This window comes from Gossypium hirsutum, chromosome A01 (genome assembly GCF_007990345.1).
Source record: "Gossypium hirsutum isolate 1008001.06 chromosome A01, Gossypium_hirsutum_v2.1, whole genome shotgun sequence".
Taxonomy (NCBI): domain Eukaryota; kingdom Viridiplantae; phylum Streptophyta; class Magnoliopsida; order Malvales; family Malvaceae; genus Gossypium; species Gossypium hirsutum.
In genome coordinates this window covers 95,503,923-95,530,410 of record NC_053424.1, presented here as the reverse complement: position 1 = coordinate 95,530,410, position 26,488 = coordinate 95,503,923, and the positions used below count along the sequence as shown (strand labels likewise).

Below are 26,488 nucleotides of genomic sequence, written 5' to 3'. Positions count from 1 at the left end.
TGTAATTTAACTACTCGTTATCCATGTCGCCATAAGGTTGGTATTCCGAATTGCTTGATCCACCTTCACTTGCTTCGCACTGCATTACTGGGTGAACCTGTGAAGAACTAAGAAAACCATCAATTTTCTTATTCAAGAGTTCTACCTGATTAGAGCACATGGTGACCGAATCGACGTTATAAACACCGGCTATTTTCGTTAGTTTTGTCCTCATGACTTGCCACTGATAGTTATTCAGTGACATCTCCTCTATAAACTCATAAGCATCTTCAGGTGTTTTATTATTGATGGTTCCGCTAGCAGCTGCGCCAACCATTTACCAAGTCAAAAGATTTAGGCCATTATGGAACGTTTGAACCTAAAGCCAAAGCGGTAGCCCATGGTGAGGGCACCTTCTCAGTAAGTCCTTGTATCTCTCCCATGCATCGTAAAGAGTTTCTAAGTCCATCTGCACAAACGAAGAGATATCATTACGTAATTTGGTTGTTTTAGCCGGCGGGAAATATTTTAATAGAAATTTTTCGGTCATTTGTTCCAAGTAGTGATTGATCCTCGTGGTAATGAGTTCAACCACTGTTTAGCTTTGTTCCTCAATGAAAAAGGGAATAACCGAAGACAAATGGCATCATCGGAAACACCATTAATTTTAAATGTATCGCATAGTTCTAAAAAGTTTGCTAAGTGAGCGTTGGGATCCTCATCCTACAAACCATCAAACTGAACAAATTGCTGTATCATTTGAATAGTGTTAGGTTGTAGTTCAAAAGTATTTGTAGCTACAACAGGTCTAACTATGCTTGATTCAGTTCCTATTAAAGAAGGTTTAGCATAATCATACATATTGCGTGGAGCAGGATTTTGAGTAACCGCAATTACCTGAGGTAGTTGATTGTCTTGGTTTTCAGCCATCTCTTTGGTTAGGGTTTGAGTATCGTCCTCTTGCTCATTCTCTATGTATCTTAAGCTTCGCCTTATTTCTCTTTGGTTTCTGCAAACTGTGCGATCGATTTCTTCGTCAAAAAGTAGTGGTCCTGACAGGTTTCTTCTAGTCATAAACTATAAAAACCTGCCAAGAGAAAGAAAAAGTAAATTAACAAATAATAATAAAAATAAAATTAAATTGCAAGAAAAATAAATGGCTAAAGTAATAAAAATTGAGTGTTACTAATATCTTAGTTCCCCAGCAACGATGCCAAAACTTGATCGTGATTTTCGTGACAGGTAAGTTTTAAATATTTATAATTAATCGTTCTTGAAACTAACTATTATCACGATGCAGGAAAGTGTACCTATCAAACAGTAGTATAGTTTTAGCAAGACCGGATTGTCGAACCTAAAGGAACTAAAAGTACTAGTAATGACTGTCTTTTTATTATCTAGCCTAAGAATAAGGGGGTTTTGTTTTAACTAACTAATTAACTAATCTAAGAATTCACAGAGAATGAAATTACGGGATTACATTTGGAAAACGAGACAATACCTAAGGAAAAATCCGCCTAGACTGTACTTGTTATTCTGGCTCCGAATCGGACGATTTATTCATTTAACTTGTTCCGTAGAGATCTCTAAGTTATGTTATTATCCCTATTCAAGACTAATAACGTCTAATCCCTAGATTGAATAATTGACACTTTTCTCTAATTAACACCCTAGGGTTGCATTAACTCAATCTATGGATCCCCTTATTAGGTTTCACCCTAATCTAACAAAATATTGTCACACTATGTCTAGGCGCGCAAACAACTCCGCTTAATTATGACAAATGTACTCTTAGACAGGGTCTATTCCTCCTCTGAATAAGAGCTTATGTTGAATCAGTATCCTGAGATATAAAAACAAGAATTAAGAACACATAATTAAGAACAAGTTAAATATTTATCATACAATTCAGAAAATAATAACAAGATTCGTCTTAGGTTTCATTCCCCTTAGGTATTTAGGGGATTTAGTTCATAACTAAAAAGGAAAACATCTCAGAAGAATAACGAATACAAAACATAAAGAAAACCCAAAACTCCTGAAGGAAAATTGAGGGGAGATCTTAAGTCTTGATGGTGACTTCAGCTTTTGAGATGGATCAGTCGGCTTCCTTCGAGTAATTCCTTCTTCCCTTTCCGTGCCCTTCTTTTCCTCTTCCTTTAGGGCGTATTTATAGGCTTTAGAATGCCTAAAAACCCTCAAAATTAGCCATTTCTGAATTGGACTCAACTTGGGCTTGGCAAGGACACGCCTGTGTGAATCGTGATTCGAATCTGCCAAATTGACACGGCCGTGTGGTCTGCCCGTGTAAGGAAGTCCTGTCCTTTTTGATTTCGTACTTTGGCCTATTTTTTCTGTTTTTGGCTCGTTTCTCGTTCCTTTCGCTCTCCTATGCTCTCCTAAGTATAAAACATGAAATTAAAGCATTAGGAGCATCGAATTCACCAATTCTAAGGGAAAATGATCCATAAAATGCGTTAAGCATGGGGTTAAAATATGTATATATTACAGTTTATCAGTTATTTTGTGAATGGGATATAAATTGAGTTATAAGTATAATGTTAGTTTGGGTATATAGGTATATGTTTGTGTTTGAAGCCATAAGTTTGGTACGTTGTTTTAATCCAAGGCTTGGTATGTGTGTGAACTATAAACTTGATGTCTTAGGTAGCTATATGATAGGATAAATTGAGTGATTTTGGCATGCTTGAAATCTTGATTTGAATGATGCATTGTTGATATGTTTTGATGGTATAAAATGTTGTACCAATGAAGGTACATTGGTTAGGCACCTAAGATGATTGTTCTGACATGTTTTGAGTATGTTTGATCGTATTTTGATCAGGTTAAATGATTGGTTTTTGAGTTTCTTAATGCCCAAGCAAGTAGGAAATGGTAAACTTTTTGTTTAAGGTACATTTTAGGTCTACACGGCCTGGCACATGGGCATGTGACTTGGCCGTGTGAGACATAAGACTTGGCGACACGGCTATGTGTCATCTATTGAGTGCTTAGGGTGCAAGCTAGTTAGCACATGGCCTGGTACACGGGTGTGTGGGGCTATTTCGAGAGTTACACGGCCTGGCACACGGGCGTGTGACCCTACACAGTTAGTTACACGGGCAGAGACACGGGCTGGGACATGGCCATGTGTCTCTTGTTCGGATGTTACACGGGTAAGGACACAAGTTGAGACACAACTGTGTGGCCCTATTTTGATTGCTACACGGCCTAAGACACGAGTGTGTGTCTCAGCTGTGTGAGGCTCTATACCCAAATTTTTGTAACTTTTTCCTAGACTTTCTAAATTATTTCAATTTAGTCTCGAACTGTTTCTAAGGTGTTTCTTGGGCCTCGAGGGCTCAATATAGGAATGGTATGTGTATGCATGAATGGTTATGCAATGTTTAAGATTTTGAATGAAATTAAATGTAATTGTTTCAATTTTTCGATAATTCTTGTAACCCTAATTCGTGATGGAGAGGGGTTAGGGGTGTTACACACCATTTCTATTTTATGTATATTACCACATTATTTCCTGATATGTTCAACTTTTACAAGTATTCATACTTAATTAATTATTAACATATTTTTCCAATACACATCATTTGCTATATAAATAGCTTTTCATAGATCATTTAACAATTCACTTATATAATTGCAAAATCCAATCCATTTTCAATCCATGAGTGCATTACTCATATATTTCATTTATGATCACAACATAATTCACATTGATTTTCCAATCCTCTTTTACATTCCCATTTCACATACATTGCCATCTGAATATCAAATACATAACTTTATTATTTAATTACCCCTATTAACATGAATCGGACTCAGACGAGTACACAGATCCAACCAACACACTAGTTTGGAACCTAGTGCCTCATCGGATAAATCTGAAGTAATAATTGTGCCCAGCGCTCTATAAATTGACACCCAATGTCTCATCAGTTAAACTGAAGCAAATTGGCACCTAGTGCCTCATCGACTCGAAGTCAAAGAAATCCCTAAACTCTTTCTATCCTATGGCATGCCATTTATATCCAACTCGGCCCGTTACACTTAATAGGGCTCCTTTTTACTTTCAAATACTTCAAATGTCCAATTCTCATATATGTACACATAAAGATATATTAAATTCGATATTCATATATCAATACATCTTAATATAACAAATCAATCCATTTCAATCAAATATGTATTCAATTCAATCTCAAGTACCAAAGTATTCACCTCAAATGCTTACCGCATGCAATAATTCAAATGTAATGATTTATAACTTAATATGGATTATAGAACACAAACCGTGGATTCTGAGCTATTCGACGTCGATTTTATCCTTCCCTTTTTTGCCAAGGATTCCGGTACAACATTAGCTACGAAATTAAAAAAATTAAAATACATTAATACTATATAATTCAATTTCACATTGAATATTTCAATTTTTACATAATATTTGCTTAAATTTCAATTTAGTCCTTAAATTGAGACCAATTTTTAACTTCTACATTTAACCCTATATTTTAATACTAATTTCACTTTAAGCTAAATTTAGTTCTCTATTTTCAATTATACCCTCAAATTTTGAATTTTTCAAACTTTAGTCCCTATTATTCAAAATCAAGAATTAACTTCACTATTTAGTCCTTTTTCACTTGAAACTTAGAAATCTATCAATTTAATCCTTAGTATGTAAAACATTCAACAATAACAACACTTAAAATCTTAAGTAATACTAAAATTACAATATGGGTCGGGTAGCTCCAATTATAAGAAAAGGGACTAAATTGACTAACCAACTGAAGTTGAAAAGCTAAAAGTCCCTAGGTTTGCCGTCCACTATCCTCTTCTTTGTTTGCTTTCTTTCTTTTATTTTGCATGAAAATGTTTCATCCCTTCCCACTTTCTTTTCATTTCTTTTTCTTTAATTTTATTATTATATTATAATAAATATATATACATTTATTTTTTAAGTTATTAATTATTATAACATATATATATGATAAGTTTGCATATATAATATATATTATTCCTTAATGTCATCCACTACAATAAGGTAAATGTACATTTACCATTTTAATCCCTTTAATATATTTAAACTATAATTCAACTTTTAACTTATATGTGATTTATTCCTAGTACTTTAACAACTCTTAATTTCACAAAATTCACTTAAACAAAATCTAATTCACTACAAAACTAACCTTGTAAATATTTAAAAATATTTACGGGTTCATTTTACGGAAATGGAGTCCTAAACTTTATTTTTCAAGACCTTAACTATCAGGTCGTTATATGAAACACCTTGATTGTGGTAGTGCCAAAAGATCGGGTGAATTGGGAATTCTTTCAGACAGAGTTTAGAAAGAAATATGTAAGTTAGAGGTTCCTCGATAAGAAACGCAAAGAATATCTAAAGTTGAAACAGGGTCGTATGACTATGGCTGAATACAAACGAGAGTTTGTGCGACTAAGCAAGTTCGCTTAGGAATAGATACCATCAGATGCTGTCAGGTGCACCCAGTTTAAAGATGGTTTAAACAAGGATTTATTAAGTTGCTAGTCGAGATTCTTGAGCTGAAAGAATTTGTTGTTCTGGTTGATAGAGCATACAGGGCTGAAGAACTCAGCAAAGTGAAAAGAAAAGCACATTCAGAAACTTGTGATACGGGAAAATGACTTATGAGAAAGACATTCTCATCTCCATCAAAGAAATCAAAATAATTTTACAATTGTTTATAAACTTCGATGGGTTACTCTGGGAGAGATAAAAGAAAGCAGGTTTTGAGTTCAAGACCTCAAGCTACGTTTGCAGCTAATATAGGTAGCATCAGAAACAACAAACTCAAATGTCAAAAATGCAATAGACGACACTTCGATGAATGTATATTGAAACACGGGTCGTGTTTTAAATGCGGTTCTTATGATAATTTTCTTAGAGATTGCCTTGAAAGGTCAGATAAAGAGAAAACTCAAATACTCATTCGACTAATACAACTATAAGAGGGAGACCGCCCAAAAATAGTGGTAATATGGGTAGCATTCAAGGTGGAATGAAAGATTCTACTATTAGATCTGAGGCATGGGCACCAGCTAGGGCTTATGCGATTCATGCTCGAGAAGAAGCTTCAGCACCTGATGTGATTACTGGTACAATTTCTATCTTTGATACTAATGTTAATGCATTGATTGACCCGAGGTCAACGCATTCATACGTATACACATCTTTACTGTCGGATAAGAAAATACGTTTTGAGTTTACTAAATTTGTGATTAAAGTAACGAACCCTTTAGGTCAGTATGTGTTAGTTGATAAAGTCTGAAAAAACTATCATTTGATGATTCGGGGTTGTAACTTTTCAGCTGATTTGATGTTGTTGCCATTTGATGAGTTTGACGTGATTTTGAGTATGGATTGGTTAACTCTACATGATGCTGTTGTGAACTGTAGATGAAAGCATATTATGTTAAAACATTCGACTATAGTGGACTGGAAACCTTCGAGAAATGTTTCGAAAGTTAGAAATTTTCTACGTTTAACCGGATACTATTAGAGATTTGTTAAGGGATTTTTGATGATTGCTACGCCATTGATGAAACTGTTTCAAAAAGAAATCAATTTCAAATGGTCTGAAAAGTGTCAACAAAGTTTTGATCAATTGAAAGCGTTGTTGACTAAAGCTCCCGTGTTGGTTCAGCCATAGTCTGGTAAAGAATTTGTAATTTATAATGATGTTGAATTTAATGGTTTGGGCTATGTCTTAATGCAAGAAGGTAAAGTGGTAGCGTATGCTTCTCGACAGTTGAATCCACATAAAAAGAGTTACCTGACTCATGATTTAGAACTTGTAGCTATTGTATTTACTTTAAAGATTTGGGAACATCATTTGTTCGAAAAAAATGTCATATCTTCAAGGATCATAAAAGCCTGAAGCATTTGATGTCGCAAAAAGATCTGAACTTGAGAGAACTTAGATGCCTTGAATTGTTGAAAGATTATGACTTGATCATTGATTATCATCCGGGAAAGGTTAATTTCGTTGTTGTTGCTCTGAGTAGAAAAACTTTTTTTTCTTTGCAAGCTTTGAACACACGGTTGACGTTGATTGATGATTGTTTAATATTTGCTAAAATGAAATCTAGACCGACATTTTTGGAAAAAAATTGTGATGCTCAGAAAAGTAATATTAAATTGATCTCTAAACAGAAATAGATTGAGTCGACATCTAATTTAGACTTTCACGTTGTTTCAAACTATAGTTTGTACTTCAAAAATAGAATTTATGTTCCGAGGAATTCTGATCTCATTCAGAAGACTTTACAGGAAGGTCATATTAGTATCTTATCGATACATCCTGGTAGCAATAAAATGTGCGGTGATTTGAAACAAATGTACTGGTGGCCAGGTATGAAATGAGAGATTTCAGAGTTCGTATCAAAATGTTTAATCTGTCAGCAAGTTAAGGCCGAGCATCAGGTACCTTCTGGTTTATTAAAACCTGTAATGATTCCAGATTGGAAATGGGAACGTGTTCCAATGGATTTTGTATTGGGATTGCCTTTATCCCCAAGAAAGAAAAATGTTGTATGAGTTATTATAGATCGTTTGATGAAATCCATGCATTTCATTCAAGTGCGTACAAATTATTCACTTGAGAAATTGGAAGAATTATATGTATATGAGATTAGTAGATTGCATGCTGTACTGGTTTCTATTATCTCTGACAGGGATCCACGGTTTACTTATAGATTCTGGAGTAAGTTAAATGATGCTCTGGGCACTCATTTGCATATCAGCATAGCATTTCATCTACAGACCGATGGTCAGTCTGAGTGAGTAATTTAGTTGCTTGAGGATATGCTCCAATGTTGTGTTTTAGAGTTCGAAGGTAACTGAGAGAAATTTCTTCCGTTGGTTGAATTTGTATACAATAATAGTTATTAGGTAAGCATTAAAATGGCACCGTATGAAGCTTTTTATTGTCAAAAGTGTTGAACGACGTATATTGGATTGAGCTGAGCGAGAAAAAGTAATTCGGTGTTGATTTGATTCGAGAAACTAAAGAAAAAATCAAAGTAATACGGATAGTTTGAAAGCTGCTTTTGATCGACAGAAATCTTACTCAGATTTGAAAAGAAAAGATATAAAGTTTCAAGTCGGTGACAAGGTATTTCTAAAAGTATCGCCTTAAAGAAAAGTTCTCCGATTTAGCCGAAAAGGAAAGCTTAGTCTGTGATTTATCGGGTCGTATGAGATCATTGAGAGGATTGGGCTAGTGGCTTATCGATTGGCTTTGCCGTTAAAGTTAGAGAAGATTCATAACGTATTTCATGTATCGATGTTACGATGGTATCAATCAGATCCTTCGCATGTGATTTCACGTTTAGATGTTGAGATTCAGCAATAATGACTTACAGTGAAAAACCGATCAGAATTTTATCTCAGGAAGTTAAAGAATTAAGAAATAAAAGTATAGCTTTAGTTAAAGTTCTCTGGCATGACATGAAATTGAAGAGGCTACCTGGGAACCGAAAGAAGCTATGAAAGTACGATACCCGAACCTACTTTTTGGTAAGATTTTCTAGGATGAAAATTCCTTTAGGGGGGAGAGTTGTAACAGACTATTTTTAGTGATATCAGAACAGTGGTTTTGGGACCACAATTCCAATGAGTAAATTAATATTTTTTATTTACTTAGTGTCTATGGGATTTTATTAAAGTCGTATTAAAATCTCATTAAGAAATTTTTATGTCTGCATGATTAATTAAGTAAAAAGGACTAAATTGTAAAAGGTGAAAAAGTTGAGCTCTATTTGTTTAAAAGGGTCAAATGGCTATGAAACCATAAATCAAAGGACTTGAATGGTAAATGGATTATTTAGAGTGTTAATGGATTATTATGGATTAGGTTTTATTGAAATTTTGATAATTTTTAAAGGGCAAAAAGGTAAATGAGTAAATAAAGCTAAAATAACTTAAGAAAATGCTTTCATCTTCTTTATTTTCACACTACATAACCAAAATTATCCATTGAAGGATAGGGCTAGGTTTGGCCAAGTTTCTTTTGGTGCATGTAAGTGATTTCGAGACTTGTTTCTAATGATTTTTATGTTTTTGAGATCGTTTTACCTTAATCTAGCTAGCTCAGGGGTTAATTTGTAAAACTGTTAAATGTTGAGGGTTATGCCATTGATGTTTTTGAGTAGGTTTTGATGTTAAATGATAGATTATGAATCTTAGTTGAAAAATAAACAAGTTTTGTAAAGTGATTTTTGATGAAATTGCATTTAAGGATTTATTTGTGAAAATAGTAACATTTCGTATTAAATCTATGAAATGATGGTTTAAATGGGTTAGTATAAATCCCTAAGAAATTTGGCTACTTGAATGGAGGATTAAAATGGTTAGATTTCAATTTATGATCTTAGGGACTAAATTGTAAAAAGTTAAAATGTTAGGAGCAAAGTGGTAATTTTACATAAATGTGTTTTATGGACTGAATTGAATGTTTGAGGTTAATTGAAGAACTTAATTGAATATAATTATCGATAAACCGTAATTTATACATGTTTTTACCCCATGTTTAACGCATTTTATGGATAGTTTTCTATTAGAATTAGTGAATTCGATGCTCCTAATGCTTTAATTTCATGTTTTATACTTAGGAGAGCATAAGAGAGCGAAAGAAACGAGAAACGGGCCAAAAACAGAGAAAATGGGCTAAAGTACAAACTCAACACGGCCTGGACTTCCTCACACGGGCAGCCCACAAGGCCGTGTCAATCTGGCAGAATCAAAGCACGACTCACACAGGCAGACCACACGGCCGTGTCAATTTGGCAGACTCGAACACGGCCTGAAGTAATCGCACACGGTCGTGTCACACGGGCGTGTCCCTGCCGAGCCAAAGTTGAGTCCAATTCAGAAAAGGCTAATTTTGAGGGCTCATAGGCATTCTAAAGCCTATAAATACACTTTAGAAGAGGAGAAAAGGGGACACACAAAATAGGGAGTAAGGAATTACTTCAAGGAAGCCGATTGATTCATCTCAGAAAGCCGGATTCATCATCAAGACTGAAGATCTCCCCTCAATTCCCCTTCAGGAGTTTTGGGTTTCCTTTATGTTTTGTATTCTTTATTATTCTGAGATGTTTTCTTATTTAGTTATGAACTAAATCCCCTAAATACCTAAGGGGAAAGAAACCTATGACGAATCTTGTTATTATTTTATGAATTGTATAATAAATATTTAACTTGTTCTTAATTATGTGTTCTTAATTCTTGTTTTGATATCCCAGGATACTGATTCAAGATAAGCTCTTATTCAGAGGAGGTATAGACCCTTGCTAAGAGTACATTTATCATAATTAAGTGGAGTTGATTGCGCGCCTAGACATAAGGTGACAAGATTTTGCCGGATTAGGGTGAAACCTAATAAGGGGATCCATAAATCGAGTTAATGCAACCTTAGAGTGTTAATTAGAGAAAAGTCTCCGTTATTCAATCTAGGGATTAGACGTTATTAGTCTTGAATAGGGATAAACATAACTTAGGGATCTCTACGGAACAAGTTAAATGAATAAATCGTCCGATTCGGAGCTAGAATAACAAGTACAATATAGGTGGATTTTTCCTTAGGTATTGCCTTAATTCAATCGATTTTCCCAAAAGCAATCCCCCAACTCTATTCTCTGTGAGTTCATAGTTTAGATAATTAGTTAGTTAAAAGAAAACCCCGTTGTTCTTAGGCTAGATAATAAAATGATAGTCATTACTAGTACTTTCAGTTCCTTTGGGTTCGACAATCCGGTCTTACTAAAACTATACTACTATTTAATAGGTACACTTGCCTACATCGCGATAATATTTAGTTTCAAGAACGATTAAGTATAAATATTTAAAACCTATTAGCGAAATAACGCGATCAAGTTTTTGGCGCCACTGCCGGGGAACTAAGATATTAGGAACACTCAATTTTTAGCCATTTATTTTTCTTGCAATTTAATTTTATATTATTATTATTATTATTATCACTTACTTATTTACTTTTTCCTTCTCTTGGCAGGTTTTTATACTTTATGACTAGAAGAAACCCGTCAGGGCCACTACTTTTTGACGAAGAAATCGATCGCACAGTTCGTAGAAACCAAAGAGAAATAAGGCAAAGCTTAAGATACATAGAGAACGAGCAAGAAGACGAGACTCAACCCCCACTTGAAGAGATGGCTGAACACCAAGGCAATCAGCTACTTCCTGTAATTGCGGTTAATCAAAATCCCGCTCCACGCACTATGTATGATTATGCTAAACCTTCTTTAACAGGAACTAAATCAAGCATAGTTAGACCTGCTGTAGCTGCAAATACTTTTGAATTAAAATCTAACACTATTCAAATGATATAACAATTTGTTCAGTTTGATGGTTTTGCAGGATGAGGATCCCAACGCTCATTTAGCCAACTTCTTAGAACTATGCGATACATTTAAAATTAATGGCGTTTCTAATGATGCCATACGTCTTCGGTTGTTTCCCTTTTCATTGAGGAACAAAGCTTAACAATGGTTAAACTTGTTACCACGAGGGTCAATCACTACTTGAGAACAAATGACCGAAAAATTTCTATTAAAATATTTTTCACCGGCTAAAACGACTAAATTACGTAATGATATCTCTTCTTTTGTGCAGATGGATTTAGAAACACTTTACGATGCATGGGAGAGATACAAGGACCTTTTGAGAAGGTGTCCCCACCATGGGTTACCGCTTTGGCTCCAAGTACAAACATTCCACAATGGTCTGAATCCTTCGACTCGGCAAATGGTTGACGCAGCTGCTGGAAGAACCATCAACAACAAAACACCAAAAGATGCCTATGAGTTTATAGAGGAGATGTCACTAAATAGCTATCAGTGGCAAGTCATGAGGACAAAGCCAACGAAAACAGCCAGCGTTTATAACATCGATTCAGTCACCATGCTCTCTAATCAGGTAGAACTTTTGAATAAGAAAAAGTGATGGTTTTCTTAGTTCTTCACAGGTTCACCCAGTACTGTAGTGTGAAGCAAGTGGAGGTGGAGCAAACCATTCGAAATACCAACCTTATGGCCACAACATGGATAACGAGCAATTAAATTACATGGGTAATAATCCTCGACCTCAAAACAATCCATATAGTAACACTTATAATGCAGGTTGGAGGAACCACCCCAATTTCTCGTGGGGCGGTCAAGGAAATCAAAGACCACAACATCCTCCGGGCTACCAATAACCACCCTAGCAGCAGGAAAAGAAGCCGAACCTTGAAGAGATGCTCCCCAAGTTTATTTTAGTGTCAGAAACCTGTTTTTAGAACACCGAGACAGCACTTAAAAATCAACAAGTGTCGATCCAAGGGCTCGAAACTCAGATAGGCCAGCTGTCCAAACTGATCTCGAAAAGACCACTAGGAAGTTTACTGAGTAACACTAAATCAAAAGAGCACGTCACAGCAGTTACACTAAGGAGTGGGAAAGTGTTAGCAGAATCTGAAAAGAAGTTAGCACAAGAAGTCGTGGAAAGCGAAAGGAGGGAAGAAAAACCCAAAAATAGTGACAAACCAGTGCCGGAGGAATATAAACCACCAGTTCCATATCCAGTAAAATTAAAAAAAGATCACATTGATGCACAATTCGGTAAGTTTCTTGAAATTTTTAAGTTATTACATATCAACTTACCTTTTTTTGAAGCCATCTCGTAGATGCCTACATACGCAAAATTTTTGAAGGAGCTTCTAATAAATAAAAGGAAGTTCGAAGACTTATCTACAGTAGAACTCAACGAGGAGTGCTCAGTCATACTCCAAAACAAGCTGCCAACCAAACTGAAAGATCCAGGAAGTTTTAGTATCTCTTGCTTAATTGGTAGTCTGAATGTTGAAAAAGCACTGGCTGATTTAGGCGTTAGCATTAATTTGATGCCATATAAAATGTTCAAACAACTTAGTCTTGGGGAACCTAAACCTACTAGGATAAGTATTCAATTTGTCGATAGATCTATTAAATATCCTAGGGGTATTATAGTAGACGTACTCGTAAAAGTAGATAAATTCATATTCCTGTTGATTTTGTTGTGCGTGACATGGATGAAGATGTGGAAGTACCCTTAATTTTAGGGCACCCGTTTCTAGCCATTGCTAGGGCTGTAATCGATGTGGGTGACGGTAAATTGGTACTTAGAGTAGGTAACGAGGAGATTATCTTTAAAATTTACGATGCTATGATATTCTCTAGGGAACAGGATGATTCATGTTATTTTATTGACTCTATTGATCATATTACTTAAGACTCTTTTCAGGAAATTGTACAGAAGGAGACGACAGAATCGTACCCGGCTCAAGGTGAGGAGACAGGTGAGGAACCTAATGACCATTCGTCAAGACAAGTAGAATATGAGGGCATTAAGATAAACGATGAACTTAAGTAAAAACCCTTTATTGAAGAGCCTCCCAAACTGGAACTTAAACAATTACCAAACCAATTAGAATACGCATTCCTTGGAAATAATTCTACATTACCAGTTATTATTGCTTCTAACTTGCAACCCAAGGAGAAAGAGGAATTAATCCAAGTATTAAAAGAACATAAAAAGGCCATAACTTGGAAAATTCTGACATTAAAGGAATCAACCCTTCTTTTTGCACCCGCAAAATTTTGATGGAAGATGAGTACAAACCGTGTGTGCAAGCTCAAAGACGTCTGAACCCCAACATGAAGAAAGTTGTAAAAGCTGAGGTAATTAAACTTCTAGATGCTGAAATTATTTATCTTATTTCTGACTGTTCTTGGGTAAGTCCAGTGCAGGTTGTCCCCAAGAAAGGAGGCATGACGGTTGTGACCAACGAGAAGAATAAATTAATCCCAACAATAACAGTTACAGGATGAAGAGTTTGCATAGACTACAGGAAACTGAATGATGCTACAAGAAAAGATCACCTTCCCTTGCCATTCGTTGACCAAATGTTGGAAAGATTATCTGGACACATGTATTACTGCTTTCTAGACGGACTCTCTGGTTACTTCCAAATCCCAATAGCTCCTAAAGATTAAGAAAATACAACATTCACACGCCCATATGGTACGTTCGCTTATCGTAGAATGCCTTTTGGATTATGTAATGCTCCTGCCACTTTTCAGCGCTGTATGATGGCCATATTCGATGAACTCGTGGAAGATATCATGGAAGTATTTATGGATGATTTTCGGTATTCGGTAACTCTTTCCATCTCTTCTTTAAAATTTAAAACGAGTTTTAATAAGATGTGAGGAAACAAACCTTGTGCTTAACTGGGAGAAATGTCACTTCATGGTTCAAGAAGGTATCGTATTAGGACATAAAATTCCTAGTAAAGGGATTGAGGTGGACAAATCTAAAATAGAAACAATCGAGAAATTATCACCTCCTAGTTCGGTTAAGGCTATTAGAAGCTTTTTAGGACATGCTGGTTTTTATAGAAGATTTATTAAGGATTTTTCTAAAATAGCTAAGCCTTTGACTAAATTGCTAGAAAAAAATATACCTTTTAACTTCGATCAGGAATGTTTAGAAGCATTTAATACTTTAAAGGATAAATTAATTAATGCTCCAATCATAATTGCACTTGATTGGAACTTGCCATTTGAACTAATGCGCGATGCGAGTGACTTTGCAGTAGGTGCAGTATTGGGACAGCGAAGAGACAAGCATTTTCAACCTATCTATTATGCCAGCAAAACCTTAACGGCTGCACAAGAAAATTATACTACTACGGAAAAAGAGTTGCTAGCTGTGGTTTTTGCAGTTGATAAATTTTGATCATATCTCATATTGTCTAAAGTTGTTGTTTACACTGACCATTTCGCCCTTCGCTACGTTTTAACTAAAACTGATGTAAAACCTCGACTCATTTGATAGATTCTCCTATTGCAGGAATTTGACTTGGAGATTCAGGATAAGAAATGAGCTGAAAATCTTGCAGCTGATCATCTGTCCAGGCTCTAGAAATCCAATACCAGAGAACTAGATGACGTTGAAATAAATGATTCGTTCCTTGAAGAATAATTTTTCACTATATCTAACTTCGATGTACCTTGGTTTGCAGACATCGCGAATTTTTTAGCTGTTAACATTATCCCAAAAGGGTTAACACACCAGCAAAAGAAGCGATTCTTTAATGATGTGAAAAACTACTTTTGGGATGACCCATTTCTATTTCGCAGATGTACAGATCAAGTCATTAGAAGATGCGTTACAAGATCAGAAACATCAAAAATATTGGAACATTTCCACTCAAGGCCAACCGGAGGACATTATAGTGGAACTAAGACCGCACACAAAATACTTGAATCAGGTTTTTATTGGCCTTCACTATTCAAAGACACTATCAGGTATGTTACTTCATGTGACAAATGCCAACAGACAGGTAACATATCTAAACGTGATGAAATACCTCAAAACTATATGATTTCATGTGAAATATTTGACATTTGAGGTATCGGTTTCATGGGCCCATTCCCCTGTTTATTTGGGAATAAATACATCTTAGTAGCAGTTGACTACATGTCCAAATGGGTAGAAGCCCAAGCTCTACCTACTAATGATGCTAGAGTGGTAGTTCGTTTTCTTAGAAAACTCTTCTCGAGATTTGAAACACCTAGAGCAAGTATCAGTGACAGGGGCACTCACTTTTGTAATACCCAATTTGAAAAAACCCTTAAGAAATATGGAGTTCATCATAGAACAACCACCCCATACCATCCTCAAACTAATGGACAAGTTGAAGTAGCAAACCGAGAAATCAAACGGATCCTTGAAAAAACAGTAGAATCAAACAGAAAGGACTGGGCAACGAAAGTAGACGATGCCTTATGGGCTTACAGAACTGCTTTTAAGATGCCCATAGGGACATCACCTTACAGACTTGTTTATGGAAAAAGTTGTCATCTACCATTCGAACTAGAGCATAAAGCTTTTTGGGCTATTAAATTTCTAAACCTTGATCTTGAACTTACAAGAAAAAACAGGTTGATGTAGCTGAACGAGCTTGATGAATGGTGAGCCAATGCATACGAAAATTTACGCCTATACAAAGCTGTGACATGATGTTCGTTTAAAGCAGCGGAAACAATTTGAAGTTGGAGATCTCGTCTTATTATACAACTCAAGACTCAAATTGTTTCCCGGGAAACTAAAATCACGATGGTCAGGACCTTTCGTAATTCAATCTGTTCTTCCATATGGCACAATAGAGGTAAGTCACCCATCATACGGTACTTTCAAAGTAAATGGACACCGTCTCAAACTTTATAACGGCGAGAATTTTAACGTCGATGGAGAGGAGCTACGACTCTACAAACCGCCCTAAATAAACGAACAAGGTAACAATCGAGCTTAGACTATAAACAAGCGCTTCTCAGGAGGCAATATGAATACTAACGGTTTTAAATTATTTAAATTTCAAGTTTTAAACATTTAGGTCACTAACAGAGTACTTGAAGCACAGGTTCCCAACTCCACACGGCCTAGCACACGGCCATGCTTAAGGCCGTGTGACCAACACGGATGGAAACACGACCGTGCGATATGGCCTTGCAGAAACAAGGTAGAAGATTTCCCCAAACACGGGCTGCAATAAAATGCCACGGCCGTACGACATGGCTGTGGTCGAATCTTCCAAATAAACACGGGTGTGCGACACGCCCCTGTCTAGCACCCGTGGACAACACTATCGAAATGCCACAGACGTGTGTGGAGCTACATGACTGTGGGAGAAGCAAACCACATCACACACGGTCGAAGCACACGGGCGTGCCAGAAGGCTATGTGACATCATCTTAATTCGTGACAAACACGGTCAAACCACGGCGCACACTGGCGTGTACACCGGTCGTGCCATTTGAAGAATTAGAATAATCCTTTTATTTTCCTTCCATTAAGTTTTTAAGATTCATTTCTTTCCCTTTTAAACACGGCTTATCTTTTTGACTACTATCAGATTATTCCCTTCACTCTCTTTTTATCATTCAGAATCATACGTGATATCCAGATTTATTTCCAATTCTAGATTTATTTCCAATTCTCGATCTCACCAAACCAAGAATAACATCCATTCTTAATACAGGAAGTTCCGCTTCTCCACCTCTCTTATTCTTATACTTTAATATATATCTTTGTACATTGAGAGCAATATACATATTAAGTGTGGGGGGGCATTCATTTCATTACCAGAAAAATCCCTGACTAATCACCTTGTTCTCTTGAAAAACCCGCATATCATATTTAGGATTAATTTGAATTGATTTATGATTTTGATTGATATATCTTGAATTAAAACATAGGGATTGTTTAAACCTTAAGACATTAGAGAATCAAGCATGATAATTTGATTTTTAAAAATTTAAAATTATAGGCTGTTTCCCCAAGTCTAGGTATTGCTTTGAATTGGAATTCACGAGTCTGAACATCAAAAAGCCATAATTTTTGTGAGATTTTTGAGCTTTTTGAGCATCGATTAATCCTTTCATGCTCACTTTCATTATTTCTTTGAGTGCGTCAGTATTGAACTGTTATTCTAGAACTTGCTTGATTATGCATGTTGAGACCACACCATTTGATTTGATATGTCAAAATGATTAAGGCACTTAGGATTAACCCACTCATGCCATGAAAAGCCCACCTCCACGATTAACCCTTAGTAAACCCCTTTGATCCTAACAAGCCATTCCTTGAATTAACCTCAATATTGACCCTTAACCCATTATTGTTGAAATCCCCTAAATTAATTTGATCCCTATTTTTCCCGAGATTTGAGTTGAGGAAATTGCTTAGCTATGTCTTGTTTGTAATAAGTTAGTCTATGATTATTTAACTTGTTCTTAAAAAAAAACTATGTATATATATATTAGTAATTCCATATTCTGAGAAGAAGCTCTGTTGTACGCAAGTGAAGATTAAGTCTTTTTCTAGTTAGGCAAATTTTCAATTCAACCTCGATTCTAACCCTTTCTTTCAGCTTGTGACCACACCCCCTAACCATGCCTCACTACAACCCTCTAAAGACCTTTTGATTGATGTATCATCTTAAATTATAGTGGTGGAGATTTGATTTTCATGCAATCCTATGGTAATGGCTATTCATTATTGACTATTAAGTGCTTCATTTATCGTCCTTAAACACCTCGAGTGATTTGAGTGAATCTTCAGCGAGGATGTGAAACTCTGTGATATTCTGAATCAAAGGTAATTACATAAACGAGGGGAGGCACCTATGTTTACATGACTAAATACTCAACTTGAAATGGTTGAACCTTTTATGTTCTTTTAGTTGAATTCTCAATGTATGATTACCTATGGATTTTTTGAGATATTATCGATAGAAATTATTAGTTGAGAAGAATTTATTTTGATTATGAGTTGAGAATTTTGCTTGAGGACAAGTAAATGCTTACATGTGGGGGTATTTGATAAACCGTAATTTATACATATTTTTACCCCATGTTTAACACATTTTATGGATGATTTTCTATTAGAATTGGTGATTTCGATGCTCCTAATGCTTTAATTTCATGTTTTATACTTAGGAGAGCATAGGAGAGTGAAGGAACGAGAAACGGGCCAAAAATAGAGAAAATAGGCCAAAGTACGAACTCAACACAGCTTGGACTTCCTCACACGGGTAGCCCACACCGCTGTGTCAATCTGGCAGAATCGAAGCACCACTCACATGGGCAGACCACACGGCCGTGTCAATTTGGCAGACTCAAACACGGTCTAAAGTAATGACACGACCGTGTCCCTGCCGAGCCCAAGTTGAGTCCAATTCTGAAAAGGCTAATTTTGAGGGCTCATAGGAATTCCAAAGCCTATAAATACACCCTAGAAGAGGAGAAAATGGGACACACATAATAGAGAGTAAGGAATTACTTCAAGGAAGCCAATTGATTCATCTCAGAAAGCCGGATTCATCATCAAGACTGAAGATCTCCCCTCAATTCCCCTTCAGGAATTTTGGGTTTTCTTTATGTTTAGTATTCTTTATTATTCTGAGATGTTTTCTTATTTAGTTATGAACTAAATCCCCTAAATACCTAAGGGGAAAGAAACCTAAGACGAATCTTGTTATTATTTTCTGAATTGTATGACAAATATTTAACTTGATCTTAATTATGTGTTCTTAATTCTTGTTTTGATATCCCAGGGTACTGATTCAAGATAAGCTCTTATTCAGAGGAGGAATAGACCCTGGCTAAGAGTACATTTATAATAATTAAGCGGAGTTGATTGCGCGCCTAGACATAGGGTGACAAGATTTTGCCAGAGTAGGGTGAAACCTAATAAGGGGATCCATAGATCGAGTTAATGCAATCCTAGAGTGTTAATTAGAGAAAAGTCTCAGTTATTCAGTTTAGGGATTAGACGTTATTAGTCTTGAATAGGGATAATAACATAACTTAGGGATCTCTACGGAACAAGTTAAATGAATAAATCGTCCGATTCAAAGCCAGAATAACAAGTACAGTCTAGGTGGATTTTTCCTTAGGTATTGTCTTAATTCAATCGATTTTCCCAAAAGCAATTCCCCAATTCTATTCTCTGTGAGTTCTTAGTTTAGATAATTAGTTAGTTAAAACAAAACCTCGTTGTTCTTAGGCTAGATAATAAAAAGACAATTATTATTCATTTTAGTTCCTTTGGGTTCGACAATCCGGTCTTGCTAAAACTATACTGCTATTCGATAGGTACACTTGCCTACATCGCGATAATAGTTAGGTTCAGGAATGATTAAGTATAAATATTTAAAACCTATCATGAAATAACGCGATCAATTATCTATTTAGATTAAGATAAACCTAAACTAGACCTAAATTGAGGAAAGGCAAAAGTTTTAGATCAGTTGACCTAACTACTTTGCCCCTAGTCGTTGAGGTAAGTTCTTATGAAAATTTATCATGTTTATGTTATTTAAATTGAATTTGATTATGTTATTTTTAATGAAAATGGATCGATATGTATAAACATATCAATACTATGATGAATTGACGAATATCGAGTCCTGATTAAACCTTATGTATTCTTTGGATACAAATGACATGTCATTAGGGATTTCATGTTTCGGGTGCTACTCTCGAATGTCCTATCGATGGCTGAGGTCCTGCATATGTTGCGGATTCTCTGTAGCTCGTGTGAACAGTATCGTGTAGCTTACATTCTGACCCACAGCTCGTGTGAGCAGCCCCATTTCACAACTCATGTGAGCAATGATGTAAAGGAAAGTTTATGACATGATGTAAAGGCACACTTCATGTGAGCTTTCCCGAGTATCCGATGAAATTCTAGATGGTTCAACAGGCATAAAATGTAACATCCTAAATTAGGGTCTAGTCGGAACAGTGGTTTTGAGACCATGAATCCAAAGTAGAAATAATTACTTTGTGATTTTTATGAGGTCTATGATACGATTACGTGCTTGTGTGAAAATTTCATGAAGAAATTTTATGTGTAAATTATCCAATTTAACTTTAGGGACTAAATTGAAAAAGTTGGAAATTTAAAGATTCTAGAAGCTTTAAGTATAAAATAGCTTTAGATTAGTAATTAAAGGTCCTTAAATAACAATTTTCCCAATATTTTTATGGACAAAAATGGGCATGCATGGGAAAAATTTTGAAGGAAGGCCTTAAGGGTATTTTTGTCTTTTGGTAAATAAAAGAATAAAAGGGAAAATAAAGCCAAAATCTCATCATCTTTCTTATACTTGTGCCGAATTTGAAGAGTCACCATAGCTAGGGTTTCTTCAACCTTTCAAGCTTGATAGTAAGTACATCCTAGCCCCATTTTAATGTTCTTTACGTTTTTGAGAGCTTTGAAACATGAACTAGCTATTTCTACAATTTTTTTATGCTAGGGTTCATGTTGAAAACTTTAACCATGTGTGTCACGCATGTATTTTGATGATTTATGAAAGAATATTAAAGTTTAGTGTTAGATAAACATCTTTTCCTAGGTGATTTTTCATGAAAACACCAAAAGGGACTTATTTGTAAAACATGCAAAAATAAGTGTCAAAAATGTGATTTGATGAAAAATGTGCACTGTTATAAGAAGGAATATGAATCGGCTAGACTAGGGTAACAAAGAAATTGGACACATTTCATTTTATGAGCTTAGAGACAAAAGTGTAAATATGTCAAAGTTAGGGGAAAAAGTGTAATTTTGCCATAGTATGATTTTTGGAATAAATTGAACAATGTGATATTAAATAAGTGAAATTTGCTATTATAGATCAATAAAAATAGAGTCCGGGCCTAGACCGGGGAAAGACCAAGCTCTTGGACTAAATCGAAGAAATTGTCCATATTTTGTACCGAGGTAAGTTTGTGTGTAATTAATATAGCATTTCATTATGTGCTTATTATTTGATGTTATACGAATGATTTAATTGTCTCGGTGAATTTCATTGATGTTTTTTTTAAAGAATTGTGGTGATATAAGCTAATTGAACCTCGGGAATACTTAGGGTATCATCGTGTTGATATTTGAATGGATGAGCTCTCGTATAAGAGCATATCTGGGATATGGCTTTGACAGTGACATGTGATCCCATGTAAGACCATGTCTGGGACATGGCTTTGGCATCGTTATGTTATCTCGTGTAAGACCATGTCTGGGACATGGCATTGACATCACAATAAGACATCGTGTATGACAATAGCTGGGCTATCACCTCAATATGTGTGATCTCATGTAAGACCATGTCTGGGACATGGCATCGGCATCGTTATGTGGTCTCATGTAAGACCATATCTGGGATATGGCATTAGCACCCCTACCTTGTGTAGATGATATCCTGAGTAACCCTTAATATTCCTAGCGGTTCAACGGGTAGTCCTAGGATGTGACAAAAGAATGACGAGGTATAGCTATCTTAAGTGGGTACTAGTAAGTATGCCAAACTCGTAGTTATTCAGAATACGAAATGATACAATTTTGGTATGACGAAAATATGTGAGATTTAAACAAGATAGGATATGATTATAGTGATTATGGAGAATTTGATGAATTAAGTGATGGTATGTATGTGTTGAAATTTCTTATTTTCATTGCTTATTATTTACATATAAACATACTAAGCCTTATGCTTACTCCCTCTCTTTTCATTTTTCTTATAGTTTCGCCAAGCTAGTTCAGGGACCAAAGGGCGTCAGAGACTCGATCACACTATCAATCGGATTTCTTGGGTACAGTTAGTCTCTTTATTTTGAGTATGTCATGTATATGAACTTGGTTGTTTTGTTATATGTCATGTTAGTTTAGTCAATGTGTTGGCTTATGAGGGTGTTATGATTCATTTTGTATAAGGCCATGAGATATGACTTACAATGACTATTGGGTTGTAAACCTATTCACTTATGCATGTACGGGCCAATTCCATTATGGTATGGATCTTGGTGGATGATGGCTGAATTGTAACACCCCAAACCCGAGACCGACACCGGAGTCGAACACGAGGTGTTAACAGACTTTAAACCCCTTATAAAAAATATTTCCCAGACACTGCCAATCTGCGTACTAGTTGCTTTAAAAATCATATCTTGAGTTTCACAACTTGAAAATCAGTTTCGTGATTTTTCCCTGAAACTAGACTCATATTCCCATCTACATATTTTTTTCTAGAATTTTTGGTCGGTCCAATTAGTACAGTTTATTAGTCAAAATCTCCCATGTTACAGGGATCGACTACACTGACCTTTGTGCAATACGACTTGGATATCTCCCTGCACAGAGCTTAAATACTGATGCCGTTTGTTTCTATAGAAACTAGACTCAGAGAGGAATCTATACATATATGGAATGACTTCTAATTATCTCTGGTTAATTTATAATGAATTTCCAAAGTCGGAACAGGGAATCCAGAAACCGTTCTGGCCCTGTCTCACGAGAACCTAAATATCTCTTAACATACTGTCCGTATGATTGTTTCGTTACCTTCCTATGAAAATAGATTCATCAAGGTTAGTTTAAATAATTTATTCACTATTTAATTCCATTCCTACTATTTTTAGTGATTTTCCAAATCTACATCACTGCTACTGTCAGCATCTGCCTTTAAGGTAGACTTTACCTATTTCATGGTTTCCATGATTCAACTAGCCCTTTTTGCATAAATAGCACAATTTATGATAGTGATTAACCATTCCCATGGCCAATCCTTGTCAAGCATATCCACACCAAATGACTATAACATTATACTCAAACACATATAAGCCACTTTCGCATGGCTATCCAAAATTATACAAGTCCAAAGGGTCCAGGACCCACAACAAACGGGTAGTCCTATACATGCCATTTCGAAGTTCAACCAAAATTGTACCAAAAGGGGGGGGGCTTTGATAGTGTGGGCGACTTTGACTTCAAGATCCCGAGTCCGATAGCTGGAGAACCAAATCTATAAAACAGAGGAGCAATGAAACGGAGTAAGCAATTTATGCTTAGTAAGTTTTGAGCAAGGAATTCCAGCACAACAAAAGTATAGCATTCATATAGCTAAACGGATAATTTCATATGCACAAATTTTCGATATCATACTTGCTTCACATTACCAACCCTTATGTACATACACAAAAGATCAACTTAGCCAAAGGCCGGTAGCTCGTTTATCAACTGAGAGAATACTTATTTGTAAGGGCTCAACTAAATTCAAGCACATACGAAACATACCTCAATGTTGGGATGTTTCTAAAGTATTAACTGAAATTTTTACAGCAAGATCATTCATTCCCAAATCACGTACCTTCGGAATTTAACCGGATATAGCTCCTCATTCAAATGCCTTCGGGACATAGCCCGGTTATAGTAACTCGCACAAATGCCTTCGGGACTTAACCTGGATTTAGTAACTCCCACAAATGCCTTCGGGCTTAGCCCGGAATTAGTATCTCGCACAAATGCCTTCGGGCTTAGCCCGGAATTAGTATCTCGCACAAATGCCTTCGGATCTTAGTCCGGATATGGCCATTTAGCACAAAGCCTTCGGGACTTAGCCCGGACATCATTCAAATAACCATGCACATTTAACAATAAATCATGGCACATTCGTATTTCATTTTCGTTAGCAAAACTCAAACACAAGACACTTATCATTCTTGTAATTTCGGCTCAATAGCCACACACAAAGAGCATGATTTTGATTTGCTTAAAACATGATCTAATCAAATCTTAATTTAAGCTCTCTTACTCAAGAACTTACCTCGGATGTTGTCGAACGATTCCGATGGCTATTCGACCACTTTTTCCTTCCCTTTATCGGATTTAGTCCCCCTTTGCTCTTGAGCTTAATTAAACAAATAAATTGATTTAATCATTTGAGCATCGAAAAGAGGAACACAAGGCACTTAGCCCATATTTATACATTAGACATTAAAGTCACATATGTACGAAATCATGAATCAAACTCAACATTTTAGCTAATTTTCCCCCTTGGCCGAATTTTCTAAGCCAAGACAAAAGCATCAATATGCTTGCCTCCAATCGAATACATGCAACACCAAATCTTCTTCCTATGGCCGAATATGCATGTCTATGTTGGGGCCGATTATATGCTTAATACTTTCTACAAGTATGGTTACTTGTATTGATTATAAATATCATCTTGTTTCAAGTTCAAAACTTGGCTAATACACACATATATACACTAGTAAAGCATCCTCTCCCTTTCCATCAATTTAACACATGCATTGCTCATTAACATACAAAAGTTATATTCGGCCTTAGCACACAACTTGCTAGCCGATTCTTCCCCATCTAGCAACCAATGCACATATGTGCTCACTCAAAAATGCTAAAAAGGAGATTCAAGAATCATCAATCCACCATCACATGCATCATTACAAAGCTTTACACTTAGCATGCAAATGACATCAACACAAATCCACCTTAGCCGAAACTTAACTCATCTTCATGCCTCATCACCACAACATCAAACATCAACCAAGAATGATGCATCCATGGCCGAGTGTCATTTCCATCACATAGCAAGATTTAGACCATGGGCTAGGTAGAACTCAAGCTAACAACTAAAACATGCATGCATCTCATGGAACATCATCAAACATACCTTAGCCTAGCTACATGCATGGCCGAACCTCTTCAACCTTTCTTCTTCCTTCCTCCTTAAAATTTTTGGCCAAGGATGAACCAAAGGATGAGCACTTTTTTTTTTGTTTTTCTTTCTAGTTTCGGCAAAATGGGGGGGGGGAGAAACAACCACACACTTTTTTTGTTTTCATCATATTCCCTTTCATTATTTAATTTCCATGCTCATTATTTTATTTTTCCTAACATACCTCACTAACATAACATGTTTGTGACATGTTTCCACCCATGATGCACTAACACAACATGTCTATGACATGTCTTGCCCATCACACTTGGTCTACCATGCTTGTCATGGCCGGCCACTACTAATAGGGGGAAATTGACATGCAAGTCCCCCTTTTTTCAACATGCACTAATAGGCCCTTATGCTTTGACCTATCACATTTCAAAATTTTCTCACATAAGTCCTATCGACTAAATTCACATGCAATCGACTAAATCGAAGCTTGAAATTTTCACACATTCATAATTACATATTCTAGACAATAAATATCACATTCAAACATTTCGGTGACTCGGTTTAGCGGTCCCGAAACCACTTCCCGACTAGGGTCAACTTTGGGCTGTCACAACTCTCCCCCACTTAAGAAATTTTCGTCCCCGAAAATCTTACCGGTAAATAGGTTTGGGTATCGTTCTTTCATCGAGCTCTCGGTTTCCCAAGTAGCTTCCTCGATCCCGTGTTTGAGCCATAACACCTTAACTAACGGAACCCTTTTGTTTCGCAACTCTTTCACTTCACGAGCTAGGATACGAATCGGTTCTTCTTCATAACTCAAGTCAGATTGAATTTCAACTTCTGAGGGATTAATCACATGTGACGGATCAGATCTATAACGTCGAAGCATCGAAACATGAAAGACATCGTGAATCTTTTCAAGTTCAAGGGGCAAAATCAATCTATACGCAACCGGACCAACTCGTTCAGAGATTTCGTACGGCCCAATGAATCTCGGGCTCAACTTGCCCTTACGGCCAAATCTGAGTACCTTCTTCCAAGGCGAAACTTTTAAGAAACACTTTATCTCCCACCTGATATTCAATGTCCTTTTGTTTCAAATCCGCATATGATTTTTGACGATCTGTGGCTGCTTTCAGACTTTCACGGATTACCTTTACTTTTTGTTCGGCATCCTTAATCAAATCAACTCCGAAAATTTTACTTTCACCGAGCTCGGTCCAAAACAATGGTGTACGGCATTTACGACCGTACAAAGCCTCGTAAGGTGCCATCTTAATACTTGATTGAAAACTATTGTTGTAAGCGAATTCAATCAAAGGTAAATACCGTTCCCATGAACCACTGAACTCGAGGATGCAACATCTCAACATATC

At 36.1% G+C, this 26,488-nt stretch overlaps 2 non-coding genes across 2 annotated transcripts; one reads left to right on the top strand and one right to left on the bottom strand.

Annotated features, from left to right (window-relative positions):
• Positions 1 to 374: 374 nt before the first annotated feature.
• On the top strand, positions 375 to 481 carry LOC121208417 (small nucleolar RNA R71). Its single transcript, XR_005903438.1, has one exon. It is a non-coding gene; the product is annotated as a small nucleolar RNA R71 (small nucleolar RNA).
• An 11,157-nt stretch (positions 482 to 11,638) lies between these two features.
• LOC121208439 (small nucleolar RNA R71) lies at positions 11,639 to 11,745 on the bottom strand. The gene has a single exon (XR_005903468.1). It is a non-coding gene; the product is annotated as a small nucleolar RNA R71 (small nucleolar RNA).
• Positions 11,746 to 26,488: the final 14,743 nt, after the last annotated feature.